This window comes from Ambystoma mexicanum, chromosome 1p (genome assembly GCF_040938575.1).
Source record: "Ambystoma mexicanum isolate Mex_15411 chromosome 1p, UKY_AmexF1_1, whole genome shotgun sequence".
NCBI classification, from domain to species: Eukaryota; Metazoa; Chordata; class Amphibia; order Caudata; family Ambystomatidae; genus Ambystoma; species Ambystoma mexicanum.
In genome coordinates this window covers 1,493,203,077-1,493,217,784 of record NC_090921.1, presented here as the reverse complement: position 1 = coordinate 1,493,217,784, position 14,708 = coordinate 1,493,203,077, and the positions used below count along the sequence as shown (strand labels likewise).

The following is a 14,708-nucleotide window of genomic DNA, read 5'->3' as shown; positions in this document are numbered from 1 at the left end:
ACTATAGGAACGCACGTGTACTCGCACTAGATAACATAACATTAGTTACTACAAAATGCAGGATGTTGCTGCACGCAGTAGGAACGTATATAATCCATTCAGGCCCATGCTAACCGCCCTTATGACATCACTATATACCAATATTGAGGCCCCAATTCATAGTAACCTAATAGGGTAGTGGAGCCTTTACAGCCATTAGCCTATGACTTCACATAATTCACACTTCCTTGGCGGAGAACCTATATGGGTCAGGAATACCAACTAAGCCCCCGAGGGAAGGAGAATAAAAGCGAAAAGGATAAGTGAGAGGGAGAGCGCCTCCCAGAGAAACTTACAGAAAGGGAGATCCTAAAAACTCTCTATGCACACTCTGTGATACAGGGGGAGGTTTCTACGGAGCAAAGAGTGGATCGAGGGACTATGAACAAAGGGGAAAGGCACCTAGGGACAAGTGGTGTGAAGCCAACGCTAAGCCATTCACACATTGAGCCCCTGGAGCTGGAAGATGTCCAGGGAGTGTGCAACCTTATTGCCCTACCTACAGGGAACTGAAAGACTGCGGTCATATGCCCTGTACCAGCAACTCTAAAGGTAACTGGGAAGAACCCGTTGCTGGAGGGTATAGCATACACAGTGCCTGAAAAGGACCATGATGGATGGGGGAGAATTACCCATCAACCAGAACAGTTATGAAACCAGATCCTTGAGAGGCCCATTGTGAAGCTGTGGGATCGTAAGGGACCAGTTGAAAAATGAGGTGCAGGAGCAGCCAATTGTGAAACACTGTGAAGCTGAGGTCCAGGAGTGACGCTTTAAGTCCAGGTTCAGGAAGGGCCTGTTGCAAAACTCTGCTCCAAGAGGGACCTAAGCAGAATACTCATGGCTAATGGAAACCTTGAAGGAACATTAACTTGTTGAGAAAAGCCTGGAGAGAATGGCTGATAACTGTAGAAGCCTGAAGTCCTGTGTGAAGAGTACAGGGCCCCATGAAATTGGTGAGGGCAAAGAGTGATAGAGGCAAACCACGAGTACCGTCTGTTGGCATTTGCTGGAGGGATACTTCTGCATTGTGTTATTTCTTAGATTAATGGGGAAATAAACAAGAATCGATTTAAGATGTTTTGTTGGGTAATCAGAACTTTGTTATTAGATTAAGTGTAGCCACAATAGCTGGATTTTAGAGTGGGAACTTTTGGCTGGCCCCCCTTAAATCATTTTGTTGTAGACTAGGGTGCCTCAAGAGTGAGAGAGGGAAATCTTTATAATGTGGACTAAGGGCTAGGCATCTTCAAGATACATCACTCATTTGTGTTTAGACCCTCATGCGCAGTTCATTTAAGAAGTCATCCTACAGGGGCGTGGCCAGGGTCCATGCCGTGAGGACGTGTTGGCTGGGTGATTCTGTCTAATATCCTGCAACAACCCCTTTTTAAAGACAGTATTAAAGATGAATAATTATGTCAACTGACAGAATAATGCAACTAACTCACTAGCGCTGCCTGCAACATATGTACGTACTTACCAAGTCACCCAGGAGACAGACCAGAGAAAGGACGCTGCAGCAAGCTGGAGACAAGATGGCGGCCACAACAGGCGTTTCGAGCAGTGCAGCCTGATGCAGGGTATCAGATGGCTACGTTTGGAAATACACGTTTGCGAACACTATTATCAACACGCGGAGGTCTAATCCGCGTTCGGTTTAGAACCATTTGTGCTGACTTTCTAATACGTACGGATACTGAAATACATTACCTTTAGAGACTAAGCTTTTGGTAGAATAAGCATTATCACTGGCCCTGAGGAAGGACAATGATGTCCGAAATGCATAGGCCCATGATGTGATACAACTACAAATATGAATATTTCAGGAATACATTTCATTTAAGGGATTAATAAATTTTACTTTTGAACAAACTGTTTCTACGCAATCAAGATAATTGTTACATAAATGTGGAAATAAGAAGGTTACACCACTTCATAGTGGAATTCGGGTGTGCAGCCCACACTGCTGGCTTCATGGCCAAGGTCTCTTTTTTGGCCACAACGGGAAGATAATGGCCCCTGGCCAAAATAATATGGTGGGCAGCTGCTGCACTCCCAGAAACAAGAACGCTGGCGTGCAGAGTCTTGGGACCCCACCTACCCCCTTGTTGTATCTGGCCCCTAGGCCCACACATGCACACGCACACAGACACGGACCAAAAGAACATGCAGGACGTGATGCTGCTTGCTCCGCGTCCCGGCGGCAACTGCCGCACGGACGCACTTTATTTAACCACGCATGCGCGGGACCATAACGAGGCCCGCGCATGCGCACCAACAAAACTGGGACGTCACATCCCTTTTTAACTTTAACCAAAACAAATTTAAACAGCTGGGCGTGCCTCCGTCCGCACGCCAGGTACCCGGGTGGGCGGACATATGAACACCTAAGAGTCTCACCTTGCATCGCTCAGCTCAGTCCCATGAGTCCAGGACATAGTCCTTGAGATGCCCGGGCAGTCGCCGCTCGCGGCGGATCGGGTACCTTGGTGATGCGGGAGGTGGAGTCGAATCCTCACGTTCAGGTCTCGGGGAGTCCCTGCCCTGCTCGCCCTCCTGATCTCCTGGCGGACCATCATGCCCTACCCCTTCCTCTGATGTCCCATGTTCAGTCGGTCTTTCAATGCGTTTGAAGAACGACCGGTTGCGCGTGACTGTTCCTCGGTCGCAGGCTGCCGTTACCATGGTGCCCTTAACATGCGTTACCTTCCACGGGCGTGGCTCGAAGGGCAGGGACAACTTCCCCTCAGGGTGCCTGTTCCTGACCAACACCGTGTCCCCCACTCGCACCTCCTTTTCTTGCAGGCCCCTTCTTTCACTTTCTTTGTCGTTGCGCCTGGCCCGTTCTTCCCTGACACCCTCATTGTCTATTACTCCGGGCAGACGGCCATCCTCTTCCGGTAGCATTCCCCTCGGGCACCGCCCAAATAGTGCCTCGGCTGGAGCCACTCTCGTGGATTGGTGGGGCGTCGTGCGGTATTCTCTCAGAAACTCCACGAGCTTCCTCTCCAGGTCTTTACCGCCACAGGCGGAGATCCTCAGGACCTTGTTAAGAGTCCGCATCATTCTCTCGGCCTCCCCGTTGGCCCGCGGCCAGAGCGGGGCCACCCTGCGATGCCGGATCCCCCTTTCTCGGAGGTAGGTTGCAAATTGGCTGCCTGTGAACGGTGGCCCATTGTCCGAGCACAGTAGGTCTGGGAATCCATGGGTGGCAAACATTTTATCTAATGCCTTCGTTGCGAACTCTGTCGCCGTCGACTGTACCACCTCCACCTCGGGGTACCTGGACCATTGGTCCACGGCCACTAGAAAGTACATTCCCCGACCAGTCGAGCCAAAATCCACATGGACAGTCTCCCATGGTCTGCAGCTACGCTCCATCGACCTTATCGGCGGAGCTCTATCTCCCGGGGCCGCTGCTTGACATGCGATACACCTCCTCACGAAACTCTCCACTCGCCCCTCCAAGTCCGGGAACCATACTTTGTGTCTCAGCCGAGCCTTCATTTTGACAATCCCCAGATGGCCGATGTGGGCTAGTTCGAGGACCCTTGACCTCAGTGCCCGTGGGATGACGATTTGCCGCCCTCGAAGTATAAGCCCATCGTCCGCTACCGAGAGTTCATCCTTCACCTTCCAGAGCGCTCGGAGGTCGCTCTGAGCCTCCGCTTGACGGCGGGCGTTGTCGTGAAGCACTTCCCTCCATTCGCCGCTCCTCACGGCATTCTTGACAATGGTAAACACCTCGTCCTTGGAGCATTCCGTTGCCATCTGAAGTCTCGATATTGCCATCGGAAGAGACCCTTCCACCACCTGACACAAAAGCCCATGGCACTCATTCGCCCCAATGTCGGTGACAGAGTTCTCCTTGCTGGGGTGGCGCGACAGGTAGTCGGCCGGGTTGTTCGTGCCTGGCCGGTATACGAGTTTCACCCCGTACTCCATCAGGGCTAGCATCCACCTTTCGATCCTGGGGGGCGGCTTGGACGACCCCCCAGCCAGTATGGGCAGGAGAGGCTTGTGGTCAGTTACCACCACGACATGTTTGCCCAGTATGTACAGCCGGAAATGGCGACAGCCCCACAGGATGGCTAACGCTTCCCGTTCAATCTGTGAGTATCTCATTTCCGTGTCCGAAAAGGCCTTACTCGCATAGGCGATGGGGCGCATGTCCCCACGTTCGTCAGGTTGCAGTAGTACCGCCCCTACTCCCACTAGACTCGCGTCAACCACCACCTCTGATTCCACTTTGGGGTTGAAGTATGCCATGGTGTCCCCATCGGATAGGGCATTTTTCAGAGTCTGGAATGCCTCCTGCTCACTGGCTCCCCACTTCCACACAGCGTCGTTCCTCGTTAGCACTCTGAGTGGTTCCGCCAGCGACGCTAACCCCTTGATGAAACGCCCACAATATGTCACCATCCCCAAGAAGCTCCTCACTTCCGTAGGGGACTGCGGGGGGGCGGCTTCCTTAATGTCCTTCACTTTGGCTGGGTCGGGCGACACACCGGCCGCGTGGAAGATGAACCCAAAGAAACCAATACGGTCCTTGAAGAACTCGCATTTTTGTCGATGAAGGGTGAGCCCGAAGTTCTTCAGCCTCAGGAGCGTGTCCTCTAACCTCTTCATGTACTCTCGTTCGGAGCCCGCGAAGACTAAAATGTCGTCGCTCATGTTCAGCACCCCTTTTAGGCCAGCCAAAGCCCCTCTGATAGTGTTCTGGAAAACTTCGGCGGCCGATGAGATGCCGAAGCTCAGCCGTTTGAACTGGAAAAGGCCGTCATGCGTCGTAAAAGTAGTTATGAACCTGGAGTCCGGGTGCAGTTCCAGCTGATGGTAGCCCGCTCGTAGGTCCAACTTCGAGAACACTCTCGCCCCCTGAAGCTCTCCAATAATGTCATCTAGTGTGGGCGTAATGTGCCTCTCCCTCTTAATTGCCGCGTTTGGGAGGCGCATGTCTACGCAAATCCTCACTGCCCCAGGCTGTTTTGGCTTGGGGGCCACCACTATTGGGGACACCCAAGGCGTCGGCCCCTCCACTCTCTCAATGATGTCCATCTCTACTAGTGACCGGAGTTCCTCCTCCACCTTTTCCCTTAGGTGGAACGGGATCCTGCGGTGCTTGAGGGCTGTCGGTCTGATGGACTCGTCGATATGCAGGCGCACTGGGGGTGCCTTAAGTTTCCCTATGCCCTCGAAGATGCTCGAGAACCTGTCCAATAGTGTCTCAATGTCTATCTGGTATACACCATACGCAAAATGAACTAAATTGAGGGCCTCCGACGCCGCGCAACTGAGAAGCGAGTGAGGGCTCACGTCTGTGACAAAGAACTTTGCCTTGATGGTACTATCCCCCTTCGACACAGGTGACACGAACACACCCTTGAGTGGCAGTGGGGTGTCTCCCCCAAAGGTAAATATCTTCGCCATGGACTTGTCCAGTGCCGGCGGGCCTGGGAGTTTCAGGTAATCTTCCTCTGCCAGCACGCACACAGAGGCTCCTGTGTCTGAGTATCTGAGTCGGCACACCCAATATGTCCACCACACACCTGGGTTGCCTCCTCCGTTTGTTTTCCGAGGCAATGTTAGAGATGAAGAACACCTCTTCTTCGTCCTCCTCCTCTACTTCCTCTTCCTCTGCGAGTTGTAGCCTCTGTATCTCCTGTTCGAGGGCTGCAATGCTGCATTGCCTTCTGAACCCGCCGCCTCTCATTCTCGCGGGGCCTCTCTGGGTGGGTACAGGGGCCGGTGCGCGGCACATACGAGCATAGTGCCCTAGTCCATTGCACCGTCCGCACAACCTCGTCTTGGCGGGGCACTCCTCTGCATGTGGCAGGTCATATCCGCAATCTGGACAAGTCGATCCAGGCGTGGACGGATGCCTGTTCTCCGATGCCTTCGGGGCCCACTTCTCCTTCAGCTTTGTTCTTTTGGAAACAGCAAAAGCCTCCTCTCTTGCATTCGGCCTGACCGCCGCGTCCATGCTAGCACCTCTGGATTCCGCTAGCTCATATGTCCTTCCACTGTCAAGTATCTGCTGCAGCGACCACCCCGGCTCCCTCAGCACTTGCCGCCGCAATTTGCCCGAGCTGCAGCCCTGGAGCACCTGGTTCCTTATCATCAGCTCGTTGTTGCCCCAGCGACATGTGCTGGCTATCAATCGCAGTCTGGCACAGAATTGATCGAGAGATTCTTCTTCCCTTTGCTTCTCTCTGCAGAATAGGAACCTTTCGTAGTCGACATTTGACTGTGGGATGAAATGGTTCTCAAGCGCGGTCTTGACAGTGTCATACGTTACCACTGGTAGGGTGAGCGACTCATAGATGCGCATAACGTCCAGGCCAGCTGAATATAAAAGGGTCGCCCTTTTAGCGTCGTCATTCGAGGTCCCAGTCGCAGTAAAGTACATTTCCAACTTCTTTACCCATAGGAGCCACCTCGGTCCCAGCTTGGACGGGGGCCCTGACATGTCAAACTCCTGCATGGGCAGCAGCGATCCCTGTTGTGTCCTCACCACTCTTGTCGCCACTTACGTTTCATCCTCGCTGCTTGTCATCTTCACAGGTGGCACAGGCACCTCTCGGGGTGATAGAGGCCGCAAACCTGCTTGGTGTGCTCTTCGACGTACCTTCTGCTGTGGTCAGCCGCTCTAGCCTTGTGTCCGGCTTTTTTTTTTTTTTTTTGGATTGTCCCCAGGTTGCTGGGGACAATCAAGAGTTCCAAAAATTTCCTTCGTGGCAGCGCACAAGCACCTTTGCAGGCCACTACTGCCTCGAGGCGACAAACGTTCTCACTCGATCCGCGTCGTGCACTCGCGTGCCGACGATGTGTATCGTGCGCCCACGTCCGTTGGGCGAACGCCGTGGCAGCGATCCCGCCTCGTCGCCAGTTGTTGTATCTGGCCCGTAGGCCCACACATGCACACGCACACAGACACGGACCAAAAGAACATGCGGGACGCGATGCTGCTTGCTCCGCGTCCCGGCGGCAACTGCCGCACGGACGCACTTTATTTAACCACGCATGCGCGGGACCATAACGAGGCCCGCGCATGCGCACCAACAAAACAGGGACGTCACACCCCTGATGGCTGCTGGCACACGGACCCACTGCAAAAGGAGGGCCGAAGTGCAGGGAGTACGGCGCTGACGACGGGAGGTGTGGTCAGGCACTGGCAGCGAGGGATAACTGGGAGGAGGAGGAGGAGGAGCCACGGGAAGTAACACACGAGCCTGCAGCTGAAACCACAGTGCAGGAGCGCTGGAGGGAAGACAGCGCAGGGACAGTGCTAAAGAACGGAATGTCTCAGAGGTTTCTGAAGCAGGGCCAATAAGGAGAGGCGAGACATACACACACAGGCTGTATGTGATGCAGGTACAGACCTAGGAGCAAGTGAGGCCTGGAAAAAAACCCATTGATTATACCATCGGGGAGCAGTGACAGCAGGCAGTGTGGCTGAGGTGTTTAGTGGAACCCTGCAGATTTTAGCTTGGCACTAACAAGAACGAGTGCACAATTGTGAAAACCCACAAAGTACAAATTTGCCTTTGGCTGTGAAGGGAACTCAGCAGTGTATTACATTACCACACCCTTGGGTGGACTGGACTTTCGTACTGGGCACCCTCGCCACCTGGGTAGACGGACTAGCAATGAAACAACCAGGAACACAGTGTGAGGAGTGAGCCTGGAGTAGACCGCGCTGGCAGAAATGCTCTATGGAAACGGAAATTTCAGCTTAGGGAGATACTCTAGGAGGACACAATATGCTGTTGTGAGAAACCTGAAGGTGTCTCACCCGCTAGTCCCTGGGGATCTATCATCGAGGTGGCCAGGACACGGCAATCGCTTTTGGATCCAGTTCCTGGAGGTGGACCAGTGCGGGAGGATCACCTGGATACGGGGTCTTCGAGGAATGGAAGTGGGACACTGAGACGCGGTATCCCCTGCCCCGTAACACCTTTTACCTTTTCTCCATCCTACGAGGTAGGATACTTAGGAACTCAACCCCCCCCCCGGCCTCCTTTTCCAACACAAACACTTTCTCATGGACAGCTCACTGTGACAGAAAACAGACGAACACCAGAGCCGTAACCTGGCATGTCCCAATACAATGGTCAGGGAGGGTCAGGCAATTACTGATCATTACACACACCTGACTTCCATCCCACTTCCCCACATGGATAAAAGGTGGAGCACGAAAGCATACTCTGAGCAAGGCAAAGCGCACGAGGAAGCAGCAGTTGCAGCAGTTCAACGGTGGCAGTTTAATACAAGGAGAAAGACGGCAAGACTGAAGAGGGTTGCAAGGAGGGGGAAGTGCCCTTGATATTTTCAGAGAAAGACTGTTACTTTCATGAGCCTTTGAGAACAAAAAACGTAAGACCCGAAATCAAAGCTGAAGAAACCTGCATTGTGTGTGGGAGGTACCCGGGGCCCTCCCGCGCCGCTAGCCAAGGCGGTGGATAGTTTTCCACCAGGGTACTGTCCTTGACTCCTACAACAAAGCAGCACCAGTAAAGTCAGCAGAGCCTGTGATTTGGGGAGACTGATACCAGACCGGTCTGTGTTGAAGCCATGGTTACAAGCGGCAACATTATATAGAGAAAACTGAAGAGAACATTGTGTGAAGCATATGTGACAAGCGACACAAATATAATTAAACAGTAGATGAGTGAATGAACTTTTGAAGCCAAGACAGATACTGTAAACAGAATGGTCCGGTGCCACGTGGGTGCTCATTCGAAGGTCTCTGTTAGGTATCCAACTGAAAGGTGGCAAATGTAGCAAGGAATTGTGAAATCAAAGTGGTCCTGCAATGGGTGTGTGTGAGAAACCTGAAGGTGTCACCCGCTGGTCCCCGAAGTTCTGTCATCCATGTGGCCAGGACACGGCCATCCCTATTGGATCCAGTTCCTCGGGGTGGACCAGTGGGGGAGGATCACCTGGCAAGGGGTCTTCGTGGAGTGGAAGTGGGACACCGAAGATTGAGACGCAGTATCCCCTTCCCTGAAACACCTTTTCCCCGTCCTACCCTGTAGGATATTTAGATGCTCTGCCACCCCCCCCCCCCTTTTCCCACACAAACACTTTCTTGTATGGTAGCAGACAACAGACTAACATCAAAGCTGTTTACCTGACATATCCCAACACTCAGGTCAGGAAGTGTCAAGCAATTGAAAATAAACCTTTGTCTTTGCTTCTGCCTTCTCCTCTCCCCTGTTGATTCTACTTTCCCACGGCACCATGCACCTGGCAACCCTCTGTCCTTCCTCCGGGCCCAGGTACCTGCTCATCTTGCCACCCTCGCGCACTGCCTCCGGGCCTCCCCTTGCACTGGGGTCTGTATCTGTACCCATACAGCCCTCCCCTTTTCTTCCTGCACTTTCAGACCTACCCGGTCTTCTGCCATAAACCCAGCACTTGCCACTTGCTGGCTGCACTCCCATTGTTTGTTGCCTTTTTATTTATTATTGCATTATTATTTTTGTTTTTTCCTTCTCGCTCCGCACTCTCCTTTTGTTCCCCCTTCCATGCACTTTTCCCCTTCCCCCCTCTACCCTGCACTTGCGCGTTCTCAATGCCACTGGGCCTAGTAAGTTCATTGTGTTTGTTCTCCCCTGTTCCCCTTCCCTTGCCTTGTCGCGCTCTGAAACACCTGTGTATGAGCGCGATAGAAATAAAATATCAATATCAATCACGCACACCTGATGGCCCCTTACCGTCCCCACAGGGATAAAAAGCAGAGCACGAAAGCACACTTCGAGCAAGGCCGAACGCACAATGAGACAGCTACACCAAACCGGCAGTACAAAGTAAGGTGAAAAGCAGTGAGACCTGGAAGGAAGACGAAGGGAGAATTGCCCTTGCCCTTTTCAACTGAAACCCGCAAAGCCTCTGAAAGGGAAAACATAAGACTAGGAGTTACAGCTGCTGTGCGGAGCAGCAGGTGTCAATGATAAACAGTGGCCTCTTGCATTGATAACGCAGGCGGAGAGACGAGCTAGCTACCGTGGGCTATCCTTGACTCCAGAGAACAAAGAAGCCAACAGGTTTAGCACAGTCAGTGAGTCAGAAGAAACTGATAGAAAACCGATCTGTGTTGAGCCCAAGGTTGCAAGTAGCAACATTATTGAATGCAAGGAATTTACAAGAAGAAGAACTTGTGTTTATGTTTGAACTTTAAAGAAAGCCCAGTTGAGGTCTAGGTAGAGAGGGGTCTGGTGCCACATGGCCGCTCATTCGAAAGGCTCTGACAAGGACCTGTTTTTAAAAACTACAAGAACCAGCAAGCCCTAGGAAAGGGTGGCGTGAGGCATCAGAGTGGTCCTACAAGGGCCATGTCAAATCCCTTCTACAATCGAAAGTCTCTGACCCATTGCCTGAGGAAAGCTATGGGAAGGGAACCCCGCTTTCCACTACGATTGTGAACTGTGATCATTGGCAAGTGTGAACCCGACAGAAGGATGCCGAAAGAAAGCTAGGAGAAAGAAACCTCGCTTTCTGATGAAACTGAGCAATACATTCAATGTTTTAGGATTTCATGAATTGTGTTGAATAAACGTCGTAGGGAACCCGACAGAGGGAGGCCCGTTTTTGCAAAGAGGATCTGAGCCCGGCAGAGGGAGATCCTAGGGGCGAAGAGCAATCGCCCATGGTGCAAGATCACTGAGTGAACATTTGTTTGTTGTTTTGAATCAGCAAACCTTCTAAGGCTAGAGACTTATGCAGAAAAGACCCTCTAAAGGGGTTTTGATATCAGTGAACTGAACTGCGAACCTCGTGCTGGAGACCCAGCCATACCATCCTGACTTATCTTTTTGTGAACACTTCTTTCTTTTCTGGTGAACGTTATCCCACACTTTTTGTAAGTTAGTAGTAAGGATTGGCAATCATATATATATTTTTTTAGTATAGGCCCTTTTTAAGACCCCACTAGGACTGCCTTATTGTTATTTGATCGTCGTAGCTTGCTCCCATCTTAGATTTAGGTTTCGATTAGGCGTTTATCTCACCCATTTTAAGGTTCAATAAACACCCTTGAACCGTGATCATTTGTGTCTGTCTGTACTGTTGCCTCCATGAGTTCCTTACATGGGTCAAGCCAAATCCTGTGCACGTTAGAAAGTCTTCGATAGTTGATGCTAACTGAAATTGGTCCGAATCCAGCTGAGGGAGACTAATTGTATTAAGAAGGGGATCTGAGCCCAGCTGAGGGGCATCCGGGGCGAAACATGAGTCACCCAAGAAAGAATATCCTACGATATTGTGCAAGAGGATACGGGCCCAGAAGAGGGGGATCCAAATTGACAATCATTGTATTAAATGGATCTGAGCACGGCTGCGGGGGATCCGGGGTGAATAGTGAATCACCTGAGTTGAGTACTTGTGAGAGGAAAAGAAACTTATTGTTTGTCTTTTTTACATCAGGTCCTCTGCATGAATAGGCAAAGAGACTTGGGCATAGATGGCCCTGATGCTAATGATTGAACTGTATCCTCGTGCTAAAGAAGCAAGAGATTGTGCTACACTCGAGTGAACCGCCTTGTCCCATGCTGAAAACGTGGGGAAGGGAGGCCAACGGCCTGAACATCTTGACATATCATTTTTGTGAACACTTCTTTCTTTTTCATAAACATTACTGCCACATTACTTTATTTTGACAAGAAACCACTAGGACTGCATTTTTATTATTTGATGGTTGTAGCTTGCTCCCATCTGTAGATTCAAGATTAGATGGGTGTTTATCATACTCTTGTAGAAGTTCAATAAAGACCCTTGAACTGTGTTCACTTGTGTCTGTCTTACTATTGATGCCATGCCTTCCTTATACCGGCCACCAAACAAAAAGGAAATAATAAGCCCACCATTATGGACTCATTCACAGCCCAGGGTAGACACCCCAGCACTATGGAAGAAAAGAGGGATGAATTACCACATGCCCAACCGCAGCCGACTCAGCTGCAGTCACAGGATAATAAGCTATTAGAGGCCATTGCTGCCCTAATATCCACCTTAGAAGGCAAAATAGACGAAGTTAAGGTGGATGTCCAATTATTGAAACAAGATGTAAGGTCGCTAGCGGAGCGGGTTACCACGACAGAGTCATTGCTACAGGAACTAACAGTATCTACCACTGCAGAATTAACGCAAATAATGAAAGCTTTGGAAACAAAATACACCATATTGGAAGACCGGGTAGAGGATGCAGATTGGCGATCATGAAGGAACAATGTCGGAGTACTCGGAATACCAGAAGGGAATGAGGGTAACAATCCCACTTAGTATGCGGAAAGCCTCATTTTGCAGCAAGTGGCCTCTGGGAAGCTGTCCCAGGGGTTTACGATAGAAAGAACACACCGATCGCTACAAAAAACCCCCCGACCAGGATCTTACCTAAGACCAATTATAGCGAGAGTCCTAACTTCAGGGACCGGGAAGTAATCCTGAGTCACTCCAGAGAAGTGGGTGTGGTGCAAAGGGGAAACATTACGTTTGCAATATTCCCAGACTATACCCCGATGGTACAAAGGAAGCACAACACATTTGTCTCCACGAAAGAACGCCTCCGCCGACAGGGCCTGAAATACATGCTCATATACCCGGCAATACTGAAGGTGCTCCACAATGGCAAGACGCACATGTTTGAGACGCTGGAATCTGTCAACATGTGGATGGACCATAATGGAATGCAAGAGAAGTGTATGGAGAACCTGAAAGATGGCAAGGGATAGAGACAAAATACTAATAGTATATTGCTTAAACACAGCTCACACGTGATGTCAGAAATAACTGCCTGAGACAGTTGCTTTACGGCAGCAGTGGAGAGCCACTGCCCAAGGCTTTGACTAACAGGCACCCCCAATCAGGGGTCTTTGCCACTGGTACCATAAAGTTGGTACAATTACCTATGCCTATGTGGTCCCGAGGCCACCATGGTTTGGGCCTGCCAGAGCGGCTGGAAGCTGTTAGACTGAGATACGGCCCATGTGGAGGGACCCACCGTTTTATTTTTTTATATTGGCTTTTGAAGAAAACATATACAGCACCAATGTTCCAACATTCCCCTTATGCCATTGCTTCCCCTCTGTACTGTACACCAATTCACATAATACAATCCAATTGCAACTCTCTGCATTGTATAACTGTCCATTAATTCTTTGCCGTACCCATTTTCAATGCACATCGTCACAGGGTTAGAGTATAAGAAGTCCACATGTTCAAAACGGCAAGGTATGGGTCCATTTTTAACTTCAATAGCTTGAGTTAAGGTGTGGCAGGTCCCTCCAGTCCATCATTAGACTGTCTAATCAGAAACTGTACATAAGGGTCCCACATCCGTCTATCACCATGCTGGTTATGGGACAAGGAGCTCCATCCGCTTTCCATGTCATTACAATATATAATGTCCGCCTTCCACTGGCCTATCTTTGGGCCATGCTTCCCTCTCCATAGCATCGCCACCTGTCTCTTAGCCACGATCAAGAGCAGACCAACTAGTTTCCGTACATGCTTGAGGATCGTTTTAGTGTAACCCAACAGAGCCATCAGCGGGTTTGGTTCTATATCCTTTCCTGTGACACCTCTGATCGTCTCAAATACCTGCTCCCAAGAGCACTGCAGTTGGGGCAACCCCAGGCCACATGAAGGAAATCTGCTGATGCGTAATCGCATCTAGTGCAACTACCCGAGGCCCATGGGAAGTATCTTTTCAACTGTATCGGTGTGTAATAGAATTGATGCAAGTATTTGTAATGAATCAATTTAAACCTCGTGTTGATGGCCCCCTTCCTTGTCATCTAACAAAAGTTCTGCCATACCCCTTCCGAAATCTCGCATCCCAGGGATTGCTCTCATCTCCTCCGAGGGGAGGCTCTTGTCTCTTCCCCAGATCTGAGACTCAAAGCATACAAACCAGACGTCACTTTATTGCCAAGGCTGCCCCGTAGCAGTTTATCCAGTGTACCAGCGGTGGAGGGCTGCCCGGGAAAGGTAGGGAACAGTTGGCGCATGTCCACTCTCAATCTATAGTACAAGAATATGTCCAGCGCAGATATTCCCCCCTTCTCTTTCAGTGCTTCCTACGTTATCCATATCCTCTTGGGGAAAGGTTCCCCAAAATGCGTCAGTCCCTATTTCTTCATGATAGCCACAAAGCTATCCTCCCCAGTGATAAGAATCCTGGGCATATGCGTTACTGGGAGCTTGGGAGGGTAAAGGTCCTCATTTCTGTTCTTGCGTACTATGCGGGTCCAGGCTCTACAGGTTACATCTCCCATATTATGTGTTTGGTGTGCCCACCCTGGTGCTGTGAGAATTATGGAACATATTGCCCTCTCAACCTCCACATGCCTCCTGTCTCCGCACTCCCCAAACCAGTGGGTAAGGAACCCCGCTTGTGCAACATAATAATACATTTCAAAGTCTGGCATTGCAAGACCCCCTTCATGCATGGGTGCCACTAGTGTATCCCAGGATACCCTGGCCTGTTTATCCGCCTATATAAACTGTAAGATCACTGAATTCAGTTCTGGAAAGTAGTCTTCGGGTACCGCTATCGGGGCATTCAGAAAAATATACAAAAACCTACGGAGCAGTGTCATCTTGATCACCAAAATCCTTCCATACAGATTGAGGGGTAAGTTCTTCCATCGGGACATGGTCGCCTT

General features: G+C 50.6%; 1 protein-coding gene across 4 annotated transcripts in view; it reads left to right on the top strand.

Moving 5' to 3' along the window:
* Window positions 1–14,708, top strand: part of PPOX (protoporphyrinogen oxidase) — an 867,939-nt gene that overhangs the window by 163,057 nt on the left and 690,174 nt on the right. The window lies entirely within an intron of this gene.